Source organism: Coenobita brevimanus, chromosome 5 (genome assembly GCF_032717465.1).
Source record: "Coenobita brevimanus isolate Jiangsu-jjx chromosome 5, ASM3271746v2, whole genome shotgun sequence".
Taxonomy (NCBI): Eukaryota; Metazoa; Arthropoda; class Malacostraca; order Decapoda; family Coenobitidae; genus Coenobita; species Coenobita brevimanus.
The window spans coordinates 15,181,525-15,197,081 of NC_136958.1; positions in this window are offsets into that span (position 1 = coordinate 15,181,525).

Consider the following 15,557-nt stretch of genomic DNA (forward strand, 5'->3'; position numbering starts at 1 on the left):
AGGTAAAAGTTAATTCACGTTGTCATAATCTTGTACCCTCCGCCCCCACTGGGGGCATCAAGAGGATGAGTTAACCCCCTGGCACTCGGGCAAGTAGATGCTTATAATCTATCCCAAACACTTACGGCCTGGCTCTCACCTGAGAGTCCCTGGTTCGATTCCCAGCATATTGGTAATTTATCAGAGGATTAACTGAATGCTATATCTAATCTCGTCATTTTGAAAGCACCCTCCAAAGCTGAAAAAAAAAAAAAATTGTTAGTAGCAGCAGTATAATAAATTGTAGGTCATCGTACTGAAGATGCTGACATTCATTCTCCCTTTCATGAGGAGGGAGGGATTAAAAAATAGGATCAGAAAAGTAAAAATGGAAGACTTATACAAAAAAATGTAGGTGTGGGGTGCACATTTCCATGTATTCATTCACTCATCATTTAAGCCTTCCCAGCCCCTGACTAAAACTTACAGACCCCAAGCTTTTAGCCCGCAGACGCCCTTCTCATTTTGTTCTTGCCATTCTCAGACGATTTTACTTAGGTAAGGAAAGACTTTTGAACTGGAGGGGCTATATACGACCTAGCTGAACCTCTTTAATATGAGTGGCCTTTCCCCAGTAAAATAAAGTTTTGTAACAGTAAGAATAAACTAGAAAGGACGTCACCCGGTTACCTGTTACTAAAAACACCTTAGCGTAATAATGGTAGACAAATCGTAATAATAGTGGAGTAAAGGATTGCAAGAGATATTTTATGAAGCTATGTGCGGAACGCATTACTCTCTGTTGAACAAAACCGTCTGGTGTCGGCTCGCGCAAAATATACAAAAGCACAGCGCCAACCACGGAGAAACGGATCATCCGGTAACGTATATTCTCGCTTGATTAGATGCACCGACAAACGATTTTATTTATTCTAGGAGAGTCTTCAGACCGGAGAGGTTAGATATCGAATTCTTTCAACCCTTTACCATTAGAGGTCGGTCGTAAGTTGAGAAAAAAAAAAAATAATCGTCGTATTGTACTGATTTGCCCCATAAATCCGGTGACGCATTTTTAAGTTAATACTTGCATATACCAGGCCATTTAACTTAGGTTAAAAAGGATGTATGGTTTGCATGTTTATTTGCTTGCTTGTCTGTTTGCCTTTTATCAGCGGGTCGCTAGCCCTCAGCAAACCCTCTTCTCTGCTTCCAGAACACGCAGGGAAACGTGGCGTTGGTTGTTTTGGTTACCACTCAGCACCATCTTTATTTTTGTATTCGGCACAAGTCACCTGAGTGTACTTTTGCACTGAGAGAGATGTGTGGCGCAAACTGTTTTGAGAGCAACCTTATGGTGGAGGACACAGGGATCTGGAGGTTCGACACCTCTTCTGAATTATCATTTCACCACGGGTATGCCAGAGGGCTTCCATGGGATACTTGGAGAGCTGGTGAAAAATCAGTATGGCATAAGCAAATTATTACTGCATTACTCATAACATCATAGTAAAATCTTTGAAACTACAGTAAGTTCCAATAAAATGTGATTATCATTCACACTCATATACAAATATAATATAGACTGTCATAGTTAAAATACTGTGTCAGCACAGACAGCATCGTAAAAATGTGTTAATACATATTTCCATGGAGAAGTAATGACCATTTCAATATTTCTACAACAGCTGGTGTTTTACCCTGCTATACTGGATTAGTGTTGATAGAATACCATTTTACAGAATATCCAGAGCCCCAGTAGTAGTAGTAGTAGTAGTAGTAGTGGTAGTGGTGGTGTGATGGTAGTAGTTGTAGTAGTAGTAGTACCAGGCGAGGGAGATTCTACTTGAAAATGGCAGAGGCGCTGACTGAGAAACATCAACCTCAGAGTACCGTTATAGGTCTGGAAGAGGAGTCGACTGTCATTCTCCCTCATCAGGTCTACACTCTTAAGCCTCAAGTCCACAAGATTATCAGTCCTCTAGTTTTTTTTTTTTTTTTTTTTTTTTGACATATATTACGAAGCTACTGTGGTTGCAAGCCACACTGACGAGGGACTGCAATGGATTAATGTTTTTAGTGCACTGCGATGTTAATTAAATTAAAGTAGTACTTAGAAAGCACTCGCAGAGTGCATACCTCCGCCAAATCCATTTTAGGATCCGGATCCGGATGCGTATCCGCCCCCAAATTTAATGAATTCTTTCTTAGCCCATTGCCCATCTTTCCACAAAATTTCATTGAAATTAATTGAGAACTTTGGAGATATCGTGTGGACAAACAAGTAATTTGTCGAAATTTTTCGCGCTTTATTACGAAGCAAAGGATAGGCTCAGGAAGCTACACCTTGCATTGCCGCGTGCGCCAGATGTTTCTCTTCGATTTGGTAAGAAAAACAAATCCATTTTCGAAATCTGGAAAAATGGTTTCTGGGCCGGCCACTGGGTCCAGACGATTACCGGACCCACGGCCATTGAGGGGTTTCAACCCCCCGCCCAGCCCAGAGCCTTTGACCGATTTTGATGAGAAACACTTCCTGGGTTTATGGATGGCTGCCTTCTGATTTTTTTTTTTTTTTTGACAATGATTGGCCCAAAACTGTGACCTGTAGGGAGCGGACAAACAATTAGACAAACATACAGAACTGACCAACATCCCTGCTGAACCTGTAGATTCCGGAAAGCAATGTAATTCTCATAGGCAGAGCGCTTGCCGGATGAATCTAATCGTCTCTGCTTAGCTATCACCGGCGTGTGGGCAATAGAGCACTTGTCAGATGGATTTGTGTCTGCTTAGTTTTCACTGGGAAGAAGGCAGTCATCTGGTGGAAATTTTCATGTTTCATTACGAAGCACAGGATGGGTTTAGGAAGCTAAAAATTGCGTTCTCAGGTGCACCAGACAGTTCTCTTCAATTCGGTAAGAAAAAAAAAAATCGATTTTCGAAATTTGGAAAAAAAAAAAAATGGGTTCTGGGCCAACCACTGGGTCTCGAAGATTTTCGGACCCACAGCCATTGAGCCTTTGACCGATTTTGAAGAAAAGCAATAGGCTTCCAGGGTTTATGGATATGTACCTCCTGAACTTATTTTCAGAATGATTGACGGAAAATTGTAACCCGTAGAGAGCAGACAAATAAACAACCAGATTGACTGAAAGACAGACAGGTGAAACTGCCATAGGCAGAGTGCTTGCCGGATGGATCCGATTGTGTCTGCACAGTTCTCACTGGCGTGTAGAGTTATGTGTCTGTTTAGAGTTCATCAACATGTACGCAGTAATTTGGCGAGATTTTTTTTGCTTCATCGCGAAGCACAGGAAGGGTTTAGGAACTAAAATTGCATTATCAGGTGCGCCAGATATTTCTCTTCAATTTGGTAAGAAAAAAAAATTGTTGTTCGAAATCTGAAAAATGGGTGCCTTGGCCAGCCACAGGATCCTGATAATTTCCAGACCCACAGCCATTGAGGTGTTTCAACCCCCCACCCAGCCCAGGGCCTTTGACTAATTTTGATGAAAAACAATAGGCTTCCAGGGTTTATGGGTATCTACCTTCTGAATGGTTTTCAGAATGATTGGCGCAAAATTGTTACCTGTAAAGTGTGGACAAATAAACAGACAGGCAAACATACGGAACTGACCAGCATACTGTACTTGCCGAATCTTTCAATTCCGGCAAGCTACAAAAACAGGTGAATACGTAACCTCCTCCAACTTCGTTGGCGGATGTAACGAAAGTAATTGCATAGGGTTGGTAACCACAGTCGTTGGCGTGTTTGGAACCAACGGATTGTAATATTAAGGTTACTGTTAACCTTCACTTTACATTTCCACACAGTGAATTGTTTCAGGAAGATTGGTGTTGATCTTCACAATAAAATTCCCTAATGGATGAGGGTGATTAAAAAAAAAAAGTAGTAGTAATAGTAGTAGTAGCTGTAGTATAAGTAGTAGGGGAGGATGCTGATGGTTTGGACATTATATATATATATATATATATATATATATATATATATATATATATATATATATATATATATATATATATATATATATATATATATATATTCAGATTTTCGCAGTAGTGTAATCGTGTTTATGTTAAAATGTCCCCTCATCATTTAGTTCTTCAGCCATATAATATCAAACTCCTAGTTCTGTATGTTTGCCTGTCTGTTTGTTTGTTTGTCCACACTCTACAGGTAACAATTTTGCGCCAATCATTCTGAAAACCATTCAGAAGGTAGATACCCATAAACCCTGGAAGCCTATTGTTTTTCATCAAAATTAGTCAAAGGCCCTGGGCTGGGTGGGGGGTTGAAACACCTCAATGGCTGTGGGTCTGGAAATTATCGGGATCCTGTGGCTGGCCAAGGCACTTTTTTTTCTTTCTTTTTTTTTTTTTTTTCAGATTTCGAACATTGATTCTTTTTTCTTACCAAATTGAAGACAAATGCCTGGGGCACATCGCAATTCAATTTTTAGCTTCCTAAACCCTTCCTGTGCCTCTCGATGAAGTACAAAAATTTTTGCCAAATGACTGCCTAAACGCCGATGAAAACTACAGTAGACAGACACATGACTGTCTACACGCCAGTGAAAACTGTGCAGACACAATCGGATCCATCCGGCAAGCACTCTACCTATGGCAGTTTCATCTGTCCGTCTGTCTGTTTGTTTGTTTGTCTGTTCTCTACATGTCACAATTCTCAGTCAATCATTCTGAAAAAAACTTCAGAAGTTTTTATGTCCATAATCCTTTGAAGCCAATTGCTTTTTTTCAAAATCGGTCAAGGCTCTTGGCTGGATGGGGGGTTGAAACCTCTTAATGGCCATGGGTCCAAAAATCATTGAGGCCCAGTGGCTGGCCCAGGACCTGTTCTTTCAGATTTCGAAAATCGATTTTTTCTTACCAAATTGAAGAGAAATGTCTGGTGCACCTGGTAATGCAATTTTTATCTTCCTAAACCCGTCTTGTGCTTTCCAATGAAGCACAAAAATTTCCACTAAATGACTGCCTACATGCCAGTGAAAACTAAGCAGACATAATTAAATCCATCTGACAAGTGCTCTACTGCCCACATGCCGGTGAAAGCTAAGCAGATATAATCAGATTCATCCGGCAAATGCTCTGCCTATGAGTTTCATTGCTTTCCGGAATCTAAAGATTCAGCAAGCATGTTGGTCAGTTCAGTAAGTTTGTCTGTCTATATGTTTGCTGCTCTATAAAGGTCACAGTTTTGCGCCAATCATTCTGAAAAAAAAATCAAAGGTAGCCATCCATAAACCCAGGAAGTGTTTTTTACCAAAATCGGTCAAAGGCTCTGGGCTGGGTGGGGGGTTGAAACCCTTCAATGGCCGTGGGTCCGGAAATCGTCTGGACCCAGTGGCCGGCCCAGGCACCATATTTTCAGATTTCGAAAATGGATTTGTTTTTCTTACCAAATCGAAGAGAAACATCTGGCGCACGTGGCAATACAATTTTTAGCTTCGTGAACCTATCTTGTGCTTCGTAATGAAGCGCGAGAAAAAATCGTCATTTGACTGCCCACACGATGGAGAAAACTGAGCAGACAATCGGATACATCTGGCAAGCGTTCTTCCTATGGTAGCTTTATCTATTTGGTTCCTTATTTGTCCACACGATATTTTCAAAAGTTCTCAATTAATTTCAATGAAATTTGTGGAAGGATGGGCAATGGGCTAAGAAAGAATTCATTAAATTTGGGGACGGATCCGATTCCTATAATGACATTGGCGGAGGTATGCACTCTCCGAAGGCTTTCTAGTTACTACTTCATTTAATTTGATTAAAATTACAGTGCATTAAAACATTAATCTATTGGAGTCGCTCGTCTATGTGGCCTGCGACCACAATAGCTTCGTAATCCATACCTGCCAGAAAGAAAGACTAGAGGACTGATAATCTTGTGGCCCTGAGGCATAAGGGTGCAGACCTGACGAGGAAGAATGACAGTCGACTTCTCTTCCAGGCTACAACAGAACTCTGACGTTGATGCTTCTTCTCAGTCAGCACGTCTACCAGTTTCAAGCAGAATCTCCCTCACCTGGTACTACTACTACTACTACTATTACTGCCACCACCACCACCACAATCACCACCACTACCAGTACTACTACTAATACTTCTACTACCACCACCATAAGCACCACAACCGCAACCGCCACTACTACTACTACTACTACTACCACAAGGGTGGTCTCCTATGCTGAATAAAATTCCATGGTAGGAACAAGAACAAATAGAGAGCACGTCGTCTAGGTAAAGAGGTTAACCCCTTTTCAGCAACGATGTCATTTGAAATATATCCTTGCGGTCTCCAAATGTTGTTTTGAAGCTTGGTTGTGAGGAGTGCAAATGATGGGATTGAGTATTAGCCTACATTTATCAACACCGTCAGTACCAGAAATCCTTCCACTTTCTATCTGTTTTTTGCAAGGGTTCTCATTTTCTTGCCACTTACGCACTAAGTTATCATGACATCAACCCGTTCCCCCAAGACTGGGGCTCTGGATATTCTGTAAAATGGTATTCTATCAACACTAATCCAGTATAGCAGGGTAAAACACCAGCTGTTGTAGAAATATTGAAATGGTCATTACTTCGCCATGGAAATATGTATTAACACATTTTTTCAATACTGTCTGTGCTGACACAGTATTTTAACTATGAGAATCAGCCTTATTCTCGTATAAGAGTGTGAATGATAATCACATTTTATGATACCTAGTTTCAAAGATTTTAGTATGGTCTTATGAGTAATGCAGTAATAATCTCCTTGTTCCATACTGATTTTTCACCAGCTCTCCAAGTATCCCATGGAAGCCCTCTGGCATACCCGTGGTGAAATGACAATTCAGAAGAGGTGTCCATGAACAAATCGCCTCCAGATCCCTGTGTCCTCCACAATAAGGTCGGTCTCATGCCAGTTTGCGCCACACATTTTCTCTCTCAATGCACCCCACACCTACTTATATATATATATATATATATATATATATATATATATATATATATATATATATATATATATATACAGTGGTGAGTTGGCGGGCTGACACTCTTAATTGGGAATGCCAGTGTGATCGCAGCGTTTGTGAGCAAGATCAAAGGAGGAGAGGCTGTGTGGTGGTTGCGGTGTTTGGGGGGCGTTGGGGGGAGGAGGAGAGGACCAGAGAGAGAGAGAGAGAGAGAGAGAGAGAGACAGACAGACAGACAGACAGACAGACAGACAGACAGATTTCTCTGACATCTCCATTCTAGGTGATTTCAATGTTCACCACCACCGTTGGTTCTCCTCTCCTTTCACTGATCCACCTGGTGAACAGGCCTACATCTTTTCTATCCTTAACGAACTACTGCAGCTTCTACCGCACCCTAACCGTATTCCTGACTTCTTTGGAGAGAGCTTCAGCATACTTGACCTCATCCTTACAACTAATCCTTCTGCTTACACTGTTAATCTTTCCTCTCCACTCGGCTTCTCCGATCACAACCTTATTACATTAATCTGCATTATTGCTCCAGCACAGCCTGTGGAACCCTCAAATAAATGGCGGTTGTAGCACTTTGAAGCTGCTGATAGGGAGGCCCTCAGGCAGTACTTCTTTGATTTTCTCTGGAATGAATATTGTTTCCATGGCCGGGAGCCATTTGAGTGTGCCTTGCGCATTACGGAGGTTGTTCTCCCAGGCATGGAAGCATACATTCCTTTCTCATATCCTTTTACTAACTTGGTTTAATCACAGTTGTTCTATTGCTGTCCACAGCAAGGAGAAGGCCTACAAAATGTACCGGAGCCAACCCTCCCCTAAATCATATCTTTTTTATGTTTCTGCCCTGAATCATGCTAAGTCTGTTCTTCGCTCTGCTAAAAACAATATCATCCTTATTAAATGCTCTGAACTTTCCAACTTGAATTTTCCCGCTCCTTCTGGCACCTTGCCTGAGGGCCTCCCAATCAGCTGCTCTAAACTGCCACAACGGATGTTTCTTTGGAGGTTCCACGGGCTGTACTGGAATGATAGAACAGATTAAGGTAATAAGGTTGTGATCGAAGGAGCCCAACGGAGAGAAAAGATTAATGGTGCAATCAGAAGGATTAGTTGTAAGGAAGAGGTCAAATATGTTGGAACTCTCTCCAAGACGGTCAGGAGTATGGGTAGGGTGCTGTACAAGCTGCTCTATGTCATTAAGGATAGAAAAGATATAGGCTTGTTCACCAGGTGGATCAGTAAAAAGAGAGGAGAACTAAAGGTGGTGGCGAACATTGAAATCTGATTGGAGATTTCAGAGAATGGAGAAACGGATAGGATGTGTTCCATCGTAGAATTAAGATAATCAAAGAATTTTTCATAGTCAGTAAAATTTAGGGAAAAGTAAACAGTGCAGATATATTTAGTCAGAGAATGAAAGGAAAGCCGAAGCCAGAGAGTAGAGAATTCGGAAGAGTCAAGTTCAGGAACACGAGAGCAAGGTAAGTCGTTGCGTACGTATGCAGTACACAGTAGCCACCTTTGGCTTTGAAATGAGTATAGAGAAAGTAGGAGGATACAAAAAAAGGTTTACTATCAGTTGCCTTAGACAGCTGAGGCTCAGTTAAGAAGAGAAGGTGAGGTTTAGAGGAGGATGGGTGATGCTCAACAGAGAGGAAGTTAAAGGAAAGGTCGCCAATGTTGCAGAAATGAAGAAGAAGTGAGTCAGACAGTGGTTCCAGGCAGCCCGTTCAGTCGTTACAGGGAAAGAGGCAGAAGGTGAGGGCATTTATCGTCCCCCCACCCCGTGGGACTCAGAGACTTGGTTATTACATGCCATTTACATTTTGTTGTTGTTGTAAATTTTGAAATGGAAGTGTAGTGTGTAATGTGCATGTAGTTTGGTGCTGGTAGTTAGAGAAACTTGTATGGAGAGCATAGTGGCCTACTCTCTGTGTTACTGAAACACTGAAAAAGTTCAGGAAAGGGGGATGGTCAGGAACTAGTCCCGAGGGCTGATGAGATGGGAGCTCCAGCTCTCCTTGTCATCAGCTTTCCATCCACCTAGGGAGTACTGCCCTGCTCGACTAGTGCTACAGTAAGATCATTTTTTTTTTTTTGTAACACCACATTTTCTTACATAAATAGCAAGGTCACTTTCATTTTCATTCAGCTTGTTTTTAATCTCAAGGTTTAAACACTTCGATAGTAAAAAAAAATATATATACACTACTCGCCCTGAAAGATCAATTTAATTTTTACATCAAAGACGTACATGTATACCGTATGGCACAGAACTACTGTACAGCAGTTGCCCCGAAAGATTACTTTCACTCTTCACTCCAATATTTGTTTTCTGTACCAAATGAAACATAACCATTGTACAGTTTTGGCCGTAACACTTATAAACAGTACCATTGTTTTCTTTATCTTCTGTAGCTCATGCATTTTTCTTTTCTACAATCATACTGTACTAAATGAATGTCAGTCCTTACTGACGCAACACGCACACTGAAATATTCCTTATCTCCCTATACAACATATATTTTATGTAGAGATTTACACAGCTTATGTTATACATCCCCAAACACTGATGAAGGGTCAGGTTGGGGCGATGTAGACGGTGGTAAGAGGTTGGTGACGTGTACTGTAGGTGTCATGAAGGTGATGGGAAGGAGGCTGGAGCTCCGTAATGGGTGGCCAGGGCTAGTCACTTTACAGTGTAGTAACTCCCGTTCTCAGTCGTCCTTTATGTGGAATCAGAAATCATAGTCCCTATCCCTCCTGATACCCAGGGAAGGCTTGAAATGTAGCTCTCCCACCTCCTGTATGCCTATGTCGGACATTGGGCACCACAGAAAATGGGTATGACTTCAGATGCTGGTGGAATGTGTAGAGGACCTATGTCTGTCATCTGAGCCACCTCAAACACCTGTTTTATGACGACTATGGCCGTCATTCGAACATTAGGGGTTAATTAGCGTTCCATGATGCTCGCCATCAATGTCATAGAATCTAGACCAACAATTCCATCACACCATTCCTGAATAAAACAGCACTAGTAGGTATTAAATACGTACTGGGATAATAGGCCCAAGCAGTGTCATGTGTAGGTGTGTGAAACGTGTTTTGCACACGGCTGCTGAGCCTCTGGAACGAATTACATACAGGGGAGTGTTCAGGGTGCGGTTCTGGTTACCTGGAACCCTCCCTAATCACATATTATCAGTAGATATTCATTTAATTGCGTCCAGACCATTCCAAATGTTATAACAATTTCTAAGGTCCCTGTACAATCATAAATGCATTTTACTTATCACTTATTAATTTTATTCATTAATCTATTTATTTTGATATTTTAATTATTTTCACCTGTCTCCCTTCCCTACGTCATATAATGGTGGGGAAAGGAAATGCGCTCGTCACCAGTTCTGGTTACGCTCTCGAGGTCTTCTATATCCTTAGATGATTCGACGAAAAATAAAAATAATGTATCATTGATCAATCACTAAATCAACGTCAGTTCATCACCACACACGCCATCATTTGCTGTTTGTTGATGCCTTAGAATGAATGAACAGTTCAGTGCTCAATAGGCTTTGTCTGTTGGTGTGGATGGGCCGGGACAAGGGTGTTAGCATCGATTATTGCTTCTGAATGTACCCTGCTACTGACTCCCACAGTACTCGTACACACTTTTCTAGCCCTTTCTGATGACCTCCCCAACTGAGCTGTATCTACTGAAGGTGGCAACAATCCCATCAGTCCGATGGCATCTTGTTTTCAGTTTAATCAAGCTACCGTCTGAACTTAGGAGATAAGAAAAGATTGTTGTAAAAGGTTTAATGAAGGCTATTAATTACCCTTTCGGCTTGAAAGGCTCTGTTTGGTTGAATAAAATAGTCTGTAAACAGCAAGAATACACTTGCAAACACGCCATCACACTGAAGGGGTCAAAATGTCGACATTCTGAAGAAAGTAATTTCATCTTCACCGAAATATTGTAATTATTATTATTATTACCTCCACCAAGGAGGTTATGTTTTGCCACACATTTATTTGTTTGTTTGTTAGCAGGATTACTCAAAATGTTGTAAACGGATTTTGATGAAATTCTGTGGAAGAGTATGCCATGGGGCAAGGATGGAGGGATGTGTGAAGAGGTAAAAGAGAGAGGGGTGTGTGAGCTGGAAGCAGGGCAGTGAAATGGCAGGGGTAGGGCGACATGGAGGCGATTTGTTTGTGGCCACCCCTTACGGGGTTAATGTGTCTTGCAATAGATAGGTAGACAGATCTTTTTCATTTGGAAATAAAAGTAATTTATAATGTAATTATGGTATAGTTCCAGACAAAACAAATGTTCCACGTTCTACTATAATGTGTGGGGGGAGTGGGGGGGTGTTCCTCTCTGCTTGGCATGTCACAGCGAGGCAGGAGGAGTGTGACGCGGTAAAGAGTGAGGAGAGATTGGGATATTGGGGCTGAACAGTTCGAAGCGAGGTCGAGGACAGGAGGGAATGTGGGATTCAAATCGGGATTCATATTATGCCCCCAGTTTTGGTCATAGTGTATAAATTCCCTTAACAGATAATGGTGCATTATACCATTTATTAGAAGGAAGGAATGGCTGATGAGAAAAAGCTTCTGTGTCTCAGACCAGTCAATTCTATTGACCGAAATATGGTGATTGACTTAAAAGAGAAATAGGGTTCCGAACAGTCTTCGGATACTGTGTCGTATCATGGGACAATACTGCTGTCGTAAGCACGAAGACGGTGGCAGCAACGGAAGATCAAATTAGCGCCTAGGTTCACGGCCACGTGTCCATGTTTACAGTGGAATATTAAAGTAAATCAGATATGGAGACCGAATATGAATGGCAAATTCAGTAATGACATTATACAATGGCTCAGGGGCGTCCGCAGGATTTTTTGTAAAGGGGGGGCAGAATAAATTATATATATATATATATATATATATATATATATATATATATATATATATATATATATATATATATATGTGTGTGTGTGTGTGTGTGTGTGTGTATATATATATGTGCGGTTATAATATAACAAAATACACACACTCCAAATAGGCATAAGCATATACTTACATAAGTTACATGACTTACGTACATCAAATGCGTAGTGACAGGATGCATGAATCGACTCAAATCACTCAATCATCCTTGAACAAGAACTGAAGCCGTCAAATTCCAAAGGGGGGCAATTGTCCCCCCTTACCCCCCCCCTCCGGACGCCCATGCAATGGCTATATGCTCCCAACACTTGCCACACACTCACCCAATTTGGTGTCATGTCACAGATCTGGGTTTCATGAGCAGTTCTTTCGTAGGACCTAGTTTTGGCATTTCTCGTTCCATTGAACTATGTATCTATAATGCAGTTCTCCTTGCGTTGTGTGGAATGCATAACCATGTTTTCGAATATATCCAACAGTACACGATTTTTGCCTATGCTTCTGTGCTTAATCCTTTACGTTTGCCAGTCCTGTAGCGTCAGCCATCATTAATATTGTCATCAGCCTTGCTTCAGCAAAGCGTACGGAAGGCATGAAATGTGATTGAATGTGTGTGTGTGTGTGTGTGTGTGTGTGTGTGTGTGTGTGTGTGTGTGTGTGTGTGTGTGTGTGTGAAAACAGGATAACTCAATCACATAGGTGATAATATTTTCGTGAAATATTTTGGCATGACTGCTTAATGGTATCTGGTTGCGTTGTGGCTGCAAATATTGCGCTCACTTACCGTTGATTTCCTTGTTGTATGATGAAGATTTTATATCCACAAATCAGACATATTTTTCACGATACAACAGTCTTGACCAGATTTGGTTCGTATTCGGTTATGAATAAAAACTGATCATTTTTTTTTTTTCCCCCCCTCTTTTGCACCTTATTTCACGTAGCTCAGTGGCAGAAAAGAAAACACTACGGCTCTACATGATTTCCATAGCACTTATTCGTGACTAGTACCATATTCCTGTATTAATCAATATTTATATCTCAACACTGAAAACAAATGGACAGCAATTTCAGGCCGGGTTAAAGCAAAAAAACAAAAACAAAAACACACACACACACACACACACACACACACACACACACACACACACACACACACACACACACAGCTTCATGAACGGCCGTACTTCCCTTAAATCCGTGGTGTACTGTACCTTCATGTCATACCTATCGCAGGCCGCCACTAAGAGCATTCCGCCACACAGCTTTAAATAAGGATTGACACTCTTGCTTAATCTTACCCAGGGGCCGCGGTTTGCCCCAAGGACTGTATTCCTGGTGGCAAAGGTGGCTTCCTTGCACTTCTTCCATGCCAACAAGCTTTCCGTATTGTATGTGAACTTTCTCCTGTACGGTCTATCATTTTAATTTTGAGGTGGTTTGCAATACTGACATACTGGAGGATAATGAGGTACACTGTGCAGAGTAAATCGCTAAGGAAGAGATCTTACCGATTCTTTAAAAAACACTTGGATTATGAGACTAAGAATCACCTTCTAGATACCCACATAGTTTGCATTAAAAACATACAAGAAGATACCAAGGTGTATTACGCAACATAAATCGCTCAGGAAGAGGTGTTAGGAAATTTCCGGAGGCACTTGCAATAAAAGTTTAATAACCACCCATCAGTCACTACAGTACAACACCTCATACCCTTACCCAGACTCACTATAGTGTAGACAGCCGTACCGCCCCACCAACCGGTAAGCAGGCAGTGCCAGCCAATGACACCTCCCACTAGCAAGTTTTACCCACACGGCAGGAGCTGAGGAAGGAGGGAAGATGCAGGCTATATTTTAACTGAAAGAACTGAGAAGGAAGGGGTTTTGGGATAGCTCTCATGCCTCTTAAAGTATGGCTCTGTGTAGTTAGAACACAGAGAAACTGTTGAGAAAATACTCGAATCAATTAAAAAATAATGAAAGGAATCCAGCAATACTAACAACCTATCAGAACCTGAGGACCTTGCCTACCCTAACAAGAGGGCGGGGTTTGAGAAAGAAGGAATATGTTGGATAAAAGCACACTGAAAAAATGGAATTAATATCTGAGTCAGTCCAGGAATATATGAGAAGTACCTGTTGTAGGGTCAGTCTCCGATTTCCTAACTCAGCGGGGTTTAGTGACAAACAAACTGCCCTAAACCCTGATATCCACAAAGAGAGATGGTGACCCAGTGAAGACGCCTCAGCCCAACACCTACACACCCAATCTCACACCGACATCCTTACGGATACATTTGTTTTACCTAATACCTACCTATAAAATCGTTCCCCACCCTAAACCAACCTACATTACGTTCCTCTGCTACTCTACATAATGACGAATAGATCTACCTGTCTGCTTATCTATAAGGTTGTTACCCACCGTTTAGCAGTCTACCCTTGCCACTATATAAGATGGAACACAGGTCTGCCCATCACATATCTGTAAAATTGTTCACCACCGTATGTCTATGTTTCCTTGCTACTAGAAACAATAATGTATAGGTCGGGCTAGGGGAAAATAGTCGTGTAAATTTCTCTATGGCCAGAGAGATATTAAAAACCAGTCTTGTTGGGTGGGAGAGAGACACAGGTTAGAGCCTGAGTAGTTTATTTTCTCTAACACTTTGGGCTACACAGAACCCATCTTCAGGGTTCTGTGTAGCCCGAAACCTTAGAGAAAATAAAGAATTTAACCTGTGTCTCTCTCCCACCCAACATTTCCACTTGTCACAATAGATCATCTACAAAAAGGAGTCTATTTTCCGTTGCTCATAATCTGTTTCTCCGCTTGCCATTGTATCACTCATTTAAACAGTCTGATATCTCTCAATCTGTCAGAGATCACCATACTTTGTCTAAATTACAATGATGTTGACGACGATGATAATGGTGATGATTACACTGATGATATTCTTTGTCAGAGCTATATGATAAAGACACTTCCCATATGATGATGATGATTCTTTGTCAAATCTATATGATACAGACACGGTGTCATCATGAAAAAATACTCACTGGGATAAGTTATGAAGTCATCCATCAGTCAATCCATCCTTTCATTCATTTAGTCAGTAAATCATGTCGAGGTGAACAGTTTCACTGGTTTCTTAAGCTATTCTTGTCAAGGTTCTTCCATTTTATTATTGGATTGTAATGCGTATTATTTTCTTCCGTTGTTAGTGTAGCTAAGAACTTTCACCCCTCGTGTCCTCCCCAAATCAGATTTAACTCTCACTGCAGCGTTTAAGGAAGGAGGCAAACAGTGAGGGAAGAACACACAGAAAACGTAGGGAAAACACATAAATCAACTACAAAATAAGGAAAGCTATCCAACAATAACAGTAATATGTCCTGACCTGACCTAATCGCACTTGACCTGACTCCTGCAAAAAAATGCAGGGTTCGATGGAGGGAAATTATGGGATGAAAGCACACTGAAACAATCGAATAAATGTTTGAATCAGTTCATGATGAAATTAAAGGAATCTACAAAAATTACACAACCTACTGTAATATCACACATTTGAAAGCTGAAAACCTTTGTTGTATTTAA